The sequence below is a fragment of the Nerophis ophidion genome, linkage group LG01, assembly GCF_033978795.1.
Source record: "Nerophis ophidion isolate RoL-2023_Sa linkage group LG01, RoL_Noph_v1.0, whole genome shotgun sequence".
NCBI classification, from domain to species: domain Eukaryota; kingdom Metazoa; phylum Chordata; class Actinopteri; order Syngnathiformes; family Syngnathidae; genus Nerophis; species Nerophis ophidion.
In genome coordinates, this window is record NC_084611.1 from 10,515,626 (window position 1) to 10,531,238 (window position 15,613).

The 15,613-nt window shown below is 40.3% G+C and overlaps 1 protein-coding gene across 1 annotated transcript in view; it reads right to left on the reverse strand.

The window, feature by feature from the left end:
* Positions 1–15,613, reverse strand: part of adamts3 (ADAM metallopeptidase with thrombospondin type 1 motif, 3) — a 487,969-nt gene that overhangs the window by 113,238 nt on the left and 359,118 nt on the right. The gene's annotated exons all lie outside the window — the stretch shown is intronic.

A 15,613-nucleotide genomic window follows, 5' to 3' on the forward strand; every position in this document is an offset into this window, starting at 1 on the left:
CCCAAGAAAATGTGGCAAAACAGATCAAAGCAAAAATAAAAAGTTGATTAGAACATTTCTAGTGTCAATACTTGCCTAAACTAAGTATTTTGGTCAACAAATTCCTTCCTTTGTTGGGTTCCCCCTTACAGTTTTTCCCGCTCCTACTGTCTGCTGTATAAGTGTTAAAGTTAACACTTGATTAGAACATTTATAGTGTCACTACTTGCCAACACTGAGTACTTTGGTCAACAGAACCGGCGTCCTAATCCAATACGGGATATAAATCCTTTCCTCTGTTGGGTTCCCCCTTACAGTTTTTCCCGCTCCTACCGTGTGCTGTATAAGTGTTTAAGTTAACTCTTGATTAGAACATTTATAGTGTCAATACTTGCTTAAACTGAGTACTTTGGTTAACAGATGACAGAACCGACGTTCTAATCCAATACGGGATGTAAATCCTTTCCTCTGTTGGGTTCCCCCTTACAGTTTTTCCCGCTCCTAACTGTGTGCTGTATAAGTGTTGAAGTTAACACTTGATTAGAACATTTATAGTGTCACTACTTGCCTAAACTGAGTACTTTGGTCAACAGATGACAGAACCGACGTTCTAATCTAATACAGGATATAAATCCTTTCCTCTGTTGGGATCCCCCTTACAGTTTTTCCCGCTCCTACTGTGTGCTGTATAAGTGTTAAAGTTAACACTTGATTAGAACATTTATAGTGTCACTACTTGCCTAAACTGAGTACTTTGGTTAACAGATGACAGAACCGACGTTCTAATCCAATACGGGATGTAAATCCTTTCCTCTGTTGGGTTCCCCCTTACAGTTTTTCCCGCTCCTACTGTGTGCTGTATAAGTGTTAAAGTTAACACTTGATTAGAACATTTATAGTGTCACTACTTGCCTAAACTGAGTACTTTGGTCAACAGATGACAGAACCGACGTTCTAATCTAATACAGGATATAAATCCTTTCCTCTGTTGGGATCCCCCTTACAGTTTTTCCCGCTCCTACTGTGTGCTGTATAAGTGTTAAAGTTAACACTTGATTAGAACATTTATAGTGTCACTACTTGCCTAAACTGAGTACTTTGGTTAACAGATGACAGAACCGACGTTCTAATCCAATACGGGATGTAAATCCTTTCCTCTGTTGGGTTCCCCCTTACAGTTTTTCCCGCTCCTACCGTGTGCTGTATAAGTGTTAAAGTTAACACTTGATTAGAACATTTATAGTTTTACTACTTGCCTAAACTGACGACTTTGGTCAACAGATGACAGAACCGACGTCCTAATCCAATACGGGATATAAATCTCCTCCTCTGATGGGTTCCCCCTTACAGTTTTTCCCGCTCCTACTGTCTGCTGTATAAGTGTTAAGATTAACACTTTATTAGAACATTTATAATGTCATTACTTGCCGACACTGAGTACTTTGGTCAACAGATGACAGAACCGACGTCCTAATCCAATACGGGATATAAATCCTTTCCTCTGTTGGGTTCCCCCTTACAGTTTTTCCCGCTCCTACTGTGTGCTGAATAAGTGTTTAACTTAACACTTGATTAGAACATTTATAGTGTCACTACTTGCCTAAACTGAGTACTTTGGTCAACAGACGACAGAACCGACGTTCTAATCCAATACGGGATATAAAGCCTTTCCTCTGTTGGGTTCCCCCTTACAGTTTTTCCCGCTCCTACCGTGTGCTGTATAAGTGTTAAAGTTAACACTTGATTAGAACATTTATAGTTTTACTACTTGCCTAAACTGAGTACTTTGGTCAAAAGATGACAGAACCGACGTTCTAATCCAATACGGAATATAAATTCCTTCCTCTGTTGGGTTCCCCCGTACAGTTTTTCCCGCTCCTACTGTGTGCTGTATAAGTGTTTAGGTTAACTCTTGATTAGAACATTTATAGAGTCATTACTTGCCTAAACTAAGTACTTTGGTCAACAGATGACAGAACCGATGTCTTAATACAATACGTGATATAAATCCTTTCCTCTGTTGGGTTCCCCCTTACAGTTTTTCCCGCTTCTACCGTGTGTTGTATAAGTGTTGAAATTCACACTATATTAGAACATGTATAGTGTCACTACTTGCCTAAACTGAGTACTTTGGTCAACAGACGACAGAACCGACGTTCTAATCCAATACGGGATATAAAGCCTTTCCTCTGTTGGGTTCCCCCTTACAGTTTTTCCCGCTCCTACCGTGTGCTGTATAAGTGTTAAAGTTAACACTTGATTAGAACATTTATAGTTTTACTACTTGCCTAAACTGAGTACTTTGGTCAACAGATGACAGAACCGACGTTCTAATCCAATACGGAATATAAATTCCTTCCTCTGTTGGGTTCCCCCGTACAGTTTTTCCCGCTCCTACTGTGTGCTGTATAAGTGTTAAAGTTAACACTTGATTAGAACATTTATAGTGTCACTACTTGCTTAAACTGAGTACTTTGGTCAACAGATGACAGAACCGACGTCCTAATCCAATACGGGATATAAATCCTTTCCTCTGTTGGGTTCCCCCGTACAGTTTTTCCCGCTCCTACTGTGTGCTGTATAAGTGTTTAAGTTAACACTTGATTAGAACATTTATAGTGTCATTACTTGCCTAAACTGAGGACTTTGGTCAACAGATGACAGAACCGACGTCCTAATCCAATACGGGATATAAATCTCCTCCTCTGATGGGTTCCCCCTTGCAGTTTTTCCCGCTCCTACCATGTGCTGTATAAGTGTTTAAGTTAACACTTTATTAGAACATTTATAGTGTCAATACTTGCCTAAACTGAGTACTTTGGTCAACAAATGACAGAACCGACATCCTAATCCAATACATGTTATAAATCCTTTCCTCTGTTGGGTTCCCCCTTACAGTTTTTCCCGCTCCTACTGTGTGCTGTATAAGTGTTTAAGTTAACACTTGATTAGAACATTTATAGTGTCACTACTTGCCTAAACTGAGTACTTTGGTCAACAGATGACCGAACCGACGTCCTAATCCAATACGGGATATAAATTCCTTTCTCTGTTGTGTTCCCCCTTACAGTTTTTCCCGTTCCTACTGTGTGCTGTATAAGTATTTAAGTTAACACTTGATTAGAACATTTATTGTGTCACTACTTGCCTAAACTGAGTACTTTGGACAACAGATGACAGAACCGACGTCCTAATCCAATACGGGATGTAAATCCTTTCCTCTGTTGGGTTCCCCCTTACAGTTTTTCCCGCTCCTACTGTCTGCTGTATAAGTGTTAAGATTAACACTTTATTAGAACATTTATAGTGTCAATACTTGCCGACACTGAGTACTTTGGACAACAGATGACAGAACCAACGTTCTAATCCAATACGGGATATAAATTCCTTCCTCTGTTGGGTTCCCCCTTACAGTTTTTCCCGCTCCTACTGTGTGCTGTATAAGTGTTGAAGTTAACACTTTATTAGAACATTTATAGCGTCATTACTTGCCTAAACTGAGTACTTTGGTCAACAAATGACAAAACCGACGTCCTAATCCAGTACAGAATATAAATTCCTTTCACTGTTGTGTTCCCCCTTACAGTTTTTCCCGTTCCTACTGTGTGCTGTATAAGTATTTAAGTTAACACTTGATTAGAACATTTATAGTGTCACTACTTGCCGACACTGAGTACTTTGGTCAACAGATGACCGAACCGACGTTCTAATCCAATACGGGATGTAAATCCTTTCCTCTGTTGGGTTCCCCCTTACAGTTTTTCCCGCTCCTACCGTGTGCTGTATAAGTGTTAAAGTTAACATTTGATTAGAACATATACAGTGTCAATACTTGCCTAAACTGAGTACTTTGGTCAACAGATGACAGAACCGACGTTCTAATCCAATACATGTTATAAATCCTTTCCTCTGTTGGGTTCCCCCTTACAGTTTTTCCCGCTCCTACTGTGTGCTGTATAAGTGTTAAAGTTAACACTTGATTAGAACATTTATAGTGTCACTACTTGCTTAAACTGAGTACTTTGGTCAACAGATGACAGAACCGACGTCCTAATCCAATACGGGATATAAATCCTTTCCTCTGTTGGGTTCCCCCGTACAGTTTTTCCCGCTCCTACTGTGTGCTGTATAAGTGTTTAAGTTAACACTTGATTAGAACATTTATAGTGTCATTACTTGCCTAAACTGAGGACTTTGGTCAACAGATGACAGAACCGACGTCCTAATCCAATACGGGATATAAATCTCCTCCTCTGATGGGTTCCCCCTTGCAGTTTTTCCCGCTCCTACCATGTGCTGTATAAGTGTTTAAGTTAACACTTTATTAGAACATTTATAGTGTCAATACTTGCCTAAACTGAGTACTTTGGTCAACAAATGACAGAACCGACATCCTAATCCAATACATGTTATAAATCCTTTCCTCTGTTGGGTTCCCCCTTACAGTTTTTCCCGCTCCTACTGTGTGCTGTATAAGTGTTTAAGTTAACACTTGATTAGAACATTTATAGTGTCACTACTTGCCTAAACTGAGTACTTTGGTCAACAGATGACCGAACCGACGTCCTAATCCAATACGGGATATAAATTCCTTTCTCTGTTGTGTTCCCCCTTACAGTTTTTCCCGTTCCTACTGTGTGCTGTATAAGTATTTAAGTTAACACTTGATTAGAACATTTATTGTGTCACTACTTGCCTAAACTGAGTACTTTGGACAACAGATGACAGAACCGACGTCCTAATCCAATACGGGATGTAAATCCTTTCCTCTGTTGGGTTCCCCCTTACAGTTTTTCCCGCTCCTACTGTCTGCTGTATAAGTGTTAAGATTAACACTTTATTAGAACATTTATAGTGTCAATACTTGCCGACACTGAGTACTTTGGACAACAGATGACAGAACCAACGTTCTAATCCAATACGGGATATAAATTCCTTCCTCTGTTGGGTTCCCCCTTACAGTTTTTCCCGCTCCTACTGTGTGCTGTATAAGTGTTGAAGTTAACACTTTATTAGAACATTTATAGCGTCATTACTTGCCGACACTGAGTACTTTGGTAAACAGATGACCGAACCGACGTCCTAATCCAATACGGGATATAAATCCTGTCCTCTGTTGGGTTCCCCCTTACAGTTTTTCCCGCTCCTACTGTGTGCTGTATAAGTGTTTAAGTTAACACTTTATTAGAACATTTATAGTGTCATTACTTGCCTAAACTGAGTACTTTGGTCAACAAATGACAAAACCGACGTCCTAATCCAGTACAGAATATAAATTCCTTTCACTGTTGTGTTCCCCCTTACAGTTTTTCCCGTTCCTACTGTGTGCTGTATAAGTATTTAAGTTAACACTTGATTAGAACATTTATAGTGTCACTACTTGCCGACACTGAGTACTTTGGTCAACAGATGACCGAACCGACGTTCTAATCCAATACGGGATGTAAATCCTTTCCTCTGTTGGGTTCCCCCTTACAGTTTTTCCCGCTCCTACCGTGTGCTGTATAAGTGTTAAAGTTAACATTTGATTAGAACATATACAGTGTCAATACTTGCCTAAACTGAGTACTTTGGTCAACAGATGACAGAACCGACGTTCTAATCCAATACATGTTATAAATCCTTTCCTCTGTTGGGTTCCCCCTTACAGTTTTTCCCGCTCCTACTGTGTGCTGTATAAGTGTTAAAGTTAACACTTGATTAGAACATTTATAGTGTCACTACTTGCTTAAACTGAGTACTTTGGTCAACAGATGACAGAACCGACGTCCTAATCCAATACGGGATATAAATCCTTTCCTCTGTTGGGTTCCCCCGTACAGTTTTTCCCGCTCCTACTGTGTGCTGTATAAGTGTTTAAGTTAACACTTGATTAGAACATTTATAGTGTCATTACTTGCCTAAACTGAGGACTTTGGTCAACAGATGACAGAACCGACGTCCTAATCCAATACGGGATATAAATCTCCTCCTCTGATGGGTTCCCCCTTGCAGTTTTTCCCGCTCCTACCATGTGCTGTATAAGTGTTTAAGTTAACACTTTATTAGAACATTTATAGTGTCAATACTTGCCTAAACTGAGTACTTTGGTCAACAAATGACAGAACCGACATCCTAATCCAATACATGTTATAAATCCTTTCCTCTGTTGGGTTCCCCCTTACAGTTTTTCCCGCTCCTACTGTGTGCTGTATAAGTGTTTAAGTTAACACTTGATTAGAACATTTATAGTGTCACTACTTGCCTAAACTGAGTACTTTGGTCAACAGATGACCGAACCGACGTCCTAATCCAATACGGGATATAAATTCCTTTCTCTGTTGTGTTCCCCCTTACAGTTTTTCCCGTTCCTACTGTGTGCTGTATAAGTATTTAAGTTAACACTTGATTAGAACATTTATTGTGTCACTACTTGCCTAAACTGAGTACTTTGGACAACAGATGACAGAACCGACGTCCTAATCCAATACGGGATGTAAATCCTTTCCTCTGTTGGGTTCCCCCTTACAGTTTTTCCCGCTCCTACTGTCTGCTGTATAAGTGTTAAGATTAACACTTTATTAGAACATTTATAGTGTCAATACTTGCCGACACTGAGTACTTTGGACAACAGATGACAGAACCAACGTTCTAATCCAATACGGGATATAAATTCCTTCCTCTGTTGGGTTCCCCCTTACAGTTTTTCCCGCTCCTACTGTGTGCTGTATAAGTGTTGAAGTTAACACTTTATTAGAACATTTATAGCGTCATTACTTGCCGACACTGAGTACTTTGGTAAACAGATGACCGAACCGACGTCCTAATCCAATACGGGATATAAATCCTGTCCTCTGTTGGGTTCCCCCTTACAGTTTTTCCCGCTCCTACTGTGTGCTGTATAAGTGTTTAAGTTAACACTTTATTAGAACATTTATAGTGTCATTACTTGCCTAAACTGAGTACTTTGGTCAACAAATGACAAAACCGACGTCCTAATCCAGTACAGAATATAAATTCCTTTCACTGTTGTGTTCCCCCTTACAGTTTTTCCCGTTCCTACTGTGTGCTGTATAAGTATTTAAGTTAACACTTGATTAGAACATTTATAGTGTCACTACTTGCCGACACTGAGTACTTTGGTCAACAGATGACCGAACCGACGTTCTAATCCAATACGGGATGTAAATCCTTTCCTCTGTTGGGTTCCCCCTTACAGTTTTTCCCGCTCCTACCGTGTGCTGTATAAGTGTTAAAGTTAACACTTTATTAGAACATTTATAGTGTCAATACTTGCCTAAACTGAGTACTTTGGTCAACAGATGACAGAACCGACGTCCTAATCTAATACAGGATATAAATCCTTTCCTCTGTTGGGTTCCCCCTTACAGTTTTTCCCGCTCCTACTGTGTGCTGTATAAGTGTTGAAGTTAACACTTTATTAGAACATTAATAGTGTCATTACTTGCCTAAACTGAGTACTTTGGTCAACAGATGACAGAACCGACGTCCTAATCCAATACAGGATATAAATTCCTTCCTCTGTTGGGTTCCCCCTTACAGTTTTTCCCGCTCCTACTGTGTGCTGTATAAGTGTTAAAGTTAACTCTTGATTAGAACATTTATAGTCATTACTTGCCTAAACTAAGTACTTTGTCAACAGATGACAGAACCGATGTCTTAATACAATACGTGATATAAATCCTTTCCTCTGTTGGGTTCCCCCTTACAGTTTTTCCCGCTTCTACCGTGTGCTGTATAAGTGTTGAAATTCACACTATATTAGAACATGTATAGTGTCACTACTTGCCTAAACTGAGTACTTTGGTCAACAGATGACAGAACCGACATCCTAATCCAATACGGGATATAAATCCTGTCCTCTGTTGGGTTCCCCCTTACAGTTTTTCCCGTTCCTACTGTGTGCTATATAAGTGTTTAAATTAACACTTGATTAGAACATTTATAGTGTCACTACTTGCCTAAACTGAGGACTTTGGTCAACAGATGACAGAACCGACCTCCTATTCCAATACGGAATATAAATCCTTTCCTCTGTTGGGTTCCCCCTTACAGTTTTTCCTGCTCCTACTGTGTGCTGTATAAGTGTTAAGATTAACACTTTATTAGAACATTTATAATGTCATTACTTGCCGACACTGAGTACTTTGGACAACAGATGACAGAACCGACGTCCTAATCCAATACGGGATATAAATCCTGTCCTCTGTTGGGTTCCCCCGTACAGTTTTTCCCGCTCCTACTGTGTGCTGTATAAGTGTTTAAGTTAACACTTGATTAGAACATTTATAGTGTCACTACTTGCCTAAACTGAGTACTTTGGTCAACAGATGACAGAACCGACGTCCTAATCCAATACGGGATATAAATCCTTTCCTCTGTCGGGTTCCCCCTTACAGTTTTTCCCGCTCCTACTGTGTGCTGTATAAGTGTTAAAGTTAATACTTGATTAGAACATTTATAGTGTCACTACTTGCCTAAACTGAGTACTTTGGTCAACAGATGACCGAACCGACGTCCTAATCCAATACGGGATATAAATCTCCTCCTCTGATGGGTTCCCCCTTACAGTTTTTCCCGCTCCTACTGTGTGCTGTATAAGTGTTAAAGTTAACACTTGATTAGAACATTTATAGTGTCATTACTTGCCTAAACTGAGTACTTTGGTCAACAGATGACAGAACCAACGTTCTAATCCAATACGGGATATAAATCCTGTCCTCTGTTGGGTTCCCCCTTACAGTTTTTCCCGCTCCTACTGTGTGCTGTATAAGTGTTAAAGTGAACACTTGATTAGAACATTTATAGTGTCATTACTTGCCTAAACTGAGTGCTTTGGTCAACAGATGACAGAACCAACGTTCTAATCCAATACGGGATATAAATCCTGTCCTCTGTTGGGTTCCCCCTTACAGTTTTTCCCGCTCCTACTGTGTGCTGTATAAGTGTTAAAGTTAACACTTGATTAGAACATTTATAGTGTCACTACTTGCCTAAACTGAGTACTTTGGTTAACAGATGACAGAACCGACGTTCTAATCCAATACGGGATGTAAATCCTTTCCTCTGTTGGGTTCCCCCTTACAGTTTTTCCCGCTCCTACTGTCTGCTGTATAAGTGTTAAGATTAACACTTTATTAGAACATTTATAATGTCATTACTTGCCGACACTGAGTACTTTGGTCAACAGATGACCGAACCGACGTCCTAATCCAATACGGGATATAAATCCTTTCCTCTGTCGGGTTCCCCCTTACAGTTTTTCCCGTTCCTACTGTGTGCTGTATAAGTGTTGAAGTTAACACTTGATTAGAACATATATAGTGTCAATACTTGCCTAAACTGACGACTTTGGTCAACAGATGACAGAACCGACGTCCTAATCCAATACGGGATATAAATCCTTTCCTCTGTTGTGTTCCCCCTTACAGTTTTTCCCGCTCCTACCGTGTGCTGTATAAGTGTTTAAGTTAACACTTGATTAGAACATTTATAGTGTCACTACTTGCCGACACTGAGTACTTTGGTCAACAGATGACAGAACCGACGTTCTAATCCAATACGGGATGTAAATCCTTTCCTCTGTTGGGTTCCCCCTTACAGTTTTTCCCGCTCCTACTGTCTGCTGTATAAGTGTTAAGATTAACACTTTATTAGAACATTTATAATGTCATTACTTGCCGACACTGAGTACTTTGGTCAACAGATGACCGAACCGACGTCCTAATCCAATACGGGATATAAATCCTTTCCTCTGTCGGGTTCCCCCTTACAGTTTTTCCCGTTCCTACTGTGTGCTGTGTAAGTGTTAAAGTTAACTCTTGAATAGAACATTTATAGAGTCATTACTTGCCTAAACTGAGTACTTTGGTCAACAGATGACCGAACTGAGGTCCTAATCTAATACGGGATATACATCCTTTCCTCTGTTGGGTTCCCCCTTACAGTTTTTCCCGCTCCTACTGTGTGCTGTATAAGTGTTCATGTTAACACTTGATTAGAACATTTATAGTGTCACTACTTGCCTAAACTGAGTACTTTGGTCAACAGATGACAGAACCGACGTTCTAATCCAATACGGGATATAAGTCCTTTCCTCTGTTGGGTTCCCCCTTACAGTTTTTCCCGCTCCTACTGTGTGCTGTATAAGTGTTTAGGTTAACTCTTGATTAGAACATTTATAGAGTCATTACTTGCCTAAACTAAGTACTTTGGTCAACAGATGACAGAACCGATGTCTTAATACAATACGTGATATAAATCCTTTCCTCTGTTGGGTTCCCCCTTACAGTTTTTCCCGCTCCTACCGTGTGCTGTATAAGTGTTGAAGTTAACACTTGATTAAAACATTTTTAGCGTCACTACTTGCCTAAACTGAGGACTTTGGTCAACAGATGACAGAACCGACCTCCTATTCCAATACGGAATATAAATTCCTTCCTCTGTTGGGTTCCCCCTTACAGTTTTTCCCGCTCCAACTGTGTGCTGTATAAGTGTTAAAGTTAACACTTGATTAGAACATTTATAGTGTCACTACTTGCCTAAACTGAGTACTTTGGTCAACAGATGACAGAACCGACGTTCTAATCCAATACGGGATATAAGTCCTTTCCTCTGTTGGGTTCCCCCTTACAGTTTTTCCCGCTCCTACTGTGTGCTGTATAAGTGTTAAAGTTAACACTTGATTAGAACATTTATAGTGTCACTACTTGCCTAAACTGAGTACTTTGGTCAACAGATGACAGAACCGACGTTCTAATCCAATACGGGATATAAGTCCTTTCCTCTGTTGGGTTCCCCCTTACAGTTTTTCCCGCTCCTACTGTGTGCTGTATAAGTGTTAAAGTGAACACTTGATTAGAACATTTATAGTGTCATTACTTGCCTAAACTGAGTACTTTGGTCAACAGATGACAGAACCGACGTCCCAATCCAATACGGGATATAAATCCTTTCCTCTGTTGGGTTCCCCCTTACAGTTTTTCCCGCTCCTACTGTGTGCTGTATAAGTGTTAAAGTTAACATTTGATTAGAACATTTATAGTGTCAATACTTGCCTAAACTGAGTACTTTGGTCAACAAATGACAGAACCGACGTCCTAATCCAATACATGTTATAAATCCTTTCCTCTGTTGGGTTCCCCCTTACAGTTTTTCCCGCTCCTACTGTGTGCTGTATAAGTGTTGAAGTTAACACTTGATTAGAACATTTATAGTGTCACTACTTGCCTAAACTGAGTACTTTGGTCAAAGGATGACGGAACCGACGTCCTAATCCAATACGGGATATACATCCTTTCCTCTGTTGGGTTCCCCCTTACAGTTTTTCCCGCTCCTACCGTGTGCTGTATAAGTGTTTAAGTTAACACTTGATTAGAACATTTATAGAGTCATTAATTGCCTAAACTAAATACTTTGGTCAACAGATGACTGAACTGAGGTCCTAATCTAATACGGGATATAAATCCTTTCCTCTGTTCGGTTCCCCCTTACAGTTTTTCCCGCTCCTACCGTTTACTGTATAAGTGTTAAAGTTAACACTTGATTAGAACATTTATAGTGTCAATACTTGCCTAAACTGAGTACTTTGGTCAACAGAGGACAGAACCGACGTCCTAATCCAATACGGGATATAAATCCCCTCCTCTGTTGGGTTCCCTCTTACAGTTTTTCCCGCTCCTACTGTCTGCTGTATAAGTGTTAAAGTTAACACCTGATTAGAACATTTATAGTGTCAATACTTGCCTAAACTGAGTACTTTGGTCAACAGATGACAGAACCGACGTCCCAATCCAATACGGGATATAAATCCTTTCCTCTGTTGGGTTCCCCCTTACAGTTTTTCCCGCTCCTACTGTGTGCTGTATAAGTGTTAAAGTTAACATTTGATTAGAACATTTATAGTGTCAATACTTGCCTAAACTGAGTACTTTGGTCAACAAATGACAGAACCGACGTCCTAATCCAATACATGTTATAAATCCTTTCCTCTGTTGGGTTCCCCCTTACAGTTTTTCCCGCTCCTACTGTGTGCTGTATAAGTGTTGAAGTTAACACTTGATTAGAACATTTATAGTGTCACTACTTGCCTAAACTGAGTACTTTGGTCAAAGGATGACGGAACCGACGTCCTAATCCAATACGGGATATACATCCTTTCCTCTGTTGGGTTCCCCCTTACAGTTTTTCCCGCTCCTACCGTGTGCTGTATAAGTGTTTAAGTTAACACTTGATTAGAACATTTATAGAGTCATTAATTGCCTAAACTAAATACTTTGGTCAACAGATGACTGAACTGAGGTCCTAATCTAATACGGGATATAAATCCTTTCCTCTGTTCGGTTCCCCCTTACAGTTTTTCCCGCTCCTACCGTTTACTGTATAAGTGTTAAAGTTAACACTTGATTAGAACATTTATAGTGTCAATACTTGCCTAAACTGAGTACTTTGGTCAACAGAGGACAGAACCGACGTCCTAATCCAATACGGGATATAAATCCCCTCCTCTGTTGGGTTCCCTCTTACAGTTTTTCCCGCTCCTACTGTCTGCTGTATAAGTGTTAAAGTTAACACCTGATTAGAACATTTATAGTGTCAATACTTGCCTAAACTGAGTACTTTGGTCAAAGGATGACGGAACCGACGTCCTAATCCAATACGGGATATACATCCTTTCCTCTGTTGGGTTCCCCCTTACAGTTTTTCCCGCTCCTACCGTGTGCTGTATAAGTGTTTAAGTTAACACTTGATTAGAACATTTATAGTGTCACTACTTGCCTAAACTGAGTACTTTGGTCAACAAATGACAAAACCGACGTCCTAATCCAGTACAGAATATAAATTCCTTTCTCTGTTGTGTTCCCCCTTACAGTTTTTCCCGTTCCTACCGTGTGCTGTATAAGTATTTAAGTTAACACTTTATTAGAACATTTATAGTGTCAATACTTGCCTAAACTGAGTACTTTGGTCAACAGATGACAGAATCGACGTCCTAATCCAATAGGGGATATAAATCCTGTCCTCTGTTGGGTTCCCCCTTACAGTTTTTCCCGCTCCTACCGTGTGCTGTATAAGTGTTAAAGTCAACACTTGATTAGAACATTTATAGCGTCAATACTTGCCGAAACTGAGTACTTTGGTCAGTTTATTTTGTACATATGTAGCATCATCTACAAAGATACAAAGAATTGCTATTGCGACATCCAGTGGACGCATTTAGAACTGCTGTTTCTTCCATTCAAAAATTCCAGGTTAATTTTTGTACTTAGCAAACTCAACCCGCGGGCCAGGTAAAACCTGCTCGCGGGCCTGATTCCGGCCCTCGGTCCGTACCTTTGACGCCCTTGGTTTAGGCCAACAACATGTAGAACAGGGGTCACCAACGCGGTGCCCGCGGGCACCAGGTCGCCCGTAAGGACCGGATGAGTCGCCCGCTGGCCGGTTCTAAAAATAGCTCAAAAAGCAGCACTTACCAGTGAACTGCCTCTATTTTTTTTAATTGTATTTATTTACTAGCAAGCTGGTCTCGCTTTGCTGGACATTTTTAATTCTAAGAGGGACAAAACTCAAATAGAATTGAGAAAAACCAAGAACATATTTTAAAGACTTGGTCTTCACTTGTTTGAATAAATTCATTTTTTTTTTTTACTTTGCTTCTTATAACTTTCAGAAAGACAATTTTAGAGAAAAAAATACGACCTTAAAAATGATTTTAGGATTTTTAAACACATATACCTTTTTACCTTTTAAATTCCTTCCTCTTCTTTCTTGACAATTTAAATCAATGTTCAAGTACATTTTTTTTTTTTTTATTGTAAAGAATAATAAATAAATTCCAATTTTATTCTTCATTTTAGCTTCTGTTTTTTTCGACGAAGAATATTTGTGAAATATTTCTTCAAACTTATTATGATTAAAATTCCCCAAAAATTATTCTGGCAAATCTAAAGAAATTGAGAGTTGACTTTTGTATTTTACATAGCTCGGTTGGTAAACTTGAGGGTTGCAGGTTCGATTCCCGCTTCCGCCATCCTAGTCACTGCCGTTGTGTCCCTGGGCAAGGCACTTTACCCACCTGCTCCCAGTGCCACCCACACTGGTTTAAATGTAACTTCGATATTGGGTTTCACTATGTAAAGCGCTTTGAGTCACTAGAGAAAAGTGCTATATAAATATAATTCACTTCACTACAAAGATGGTGCAAAGTAATTCATGATTTGTTAAAAATTTTTTAGTGGTCAGCTAGTTAAAATGGGATATTGTGATTTCACAAGACTGTCTTAGAAGTGGTCATTTGAAAATGTTCTTATTCTGAAAAATGTGCACTTAGAGAAAATATAAAAATAAAGTGTTGCATATTGATATTTATCTGTTTCTATATATATTTATTGTGAGAAATCATTAGGATGATCAGTGTTTTCACAAAGATAAATATCATTAATTATTAATAATAACATAGACTAAATTGAGCAAATTGGCTATTTCTGGCAATTTATTTAAGTGTGTATCAAACTGGTAGCCCTTCGCATAAATCAGTACACAAGAAGTAGCTCTTGGTTTCAAAAAGGTTGGTTAACCCTGATGTAGAAAACGTTTAAAAAAAAAAATTAAATAAATAATAGAAAATCGAACATTTGTAAGCGCGATGTTAAAGTTAAAGTACCAATGATTGTCACACACACACTGGATCACCGCCTGGGAGGTGAGGGGAGCAGTGAGCAGCAGCGGTGGCCACGCCCGGGAGTCATTTTTGGGTGATTTAACCCCCAATTCCAACCCTTAAAGCTGAAGGCCAAGCAGGGAGGTAATGGCTCCCATTGTATCGTCTTTGGTATGACTCACAACCTACCGATCTCAGGGCGGACACTCTAACCACTGAGTAGGCGAGGAATTAATGTATGAAAAAAATCAGAGTTCATGTTTGAGAGTGAATCGGTGTTTCGGAAGTTGGCCGGGAAGGAGTGAACCAAATGAACAGAAGAGGACCGAGCGCGGAGCCTTGAGGGACGCCATATAATGATAAATGATAAATGGGTTGTACTTCCATCCATCCATCCATCATCTTCCGCTTATCCGAGGTCGGGTTGCGGGGGCAGCAGCCTAAGCAGGGAAGCCCAGACTTCCCTCTCCCCAGCCACTTCGTCTAGCTCTTCCCGGGGGATCCCGAGGCGTTCCCAGGCCAGCCGGGAGACATAGTCTTCCCAACGTGTCCTGGGTCTTCCCCGTGGCCTCTTACCAGCTGGACGTGCCCTAAACACCTCCCTAGGGAGGCGTTCGGGTGGCATCCTGACCAGATGCCCGAACCACTTCATCTGGCTCCTCTCGATGTGGAGGAGCAGCGGCTTTACTTTGAGTTCTTCCCGGATGGCAGAGCTTCTCACCCTATCTCTAAGGGAGAGCCCCACCACCCGGCGGAGGAAACTCATTTCAGCCGCTTGTACCCGTGATCTTATCCTTTCGGTCATGACCCAAAGCTCATGACCATAGGTGAGGATGGGAATGTAGATCGACCGGTAAATTGAGAGCTTTGCCTTCCGGCTCAGCTCCTTCTTCACCACAACGGATCGATACAACGTCCGCATTACTGAAGACGCCGCACCGATCCGCCTGTCGATCTCACGATCCACTCTTCCCC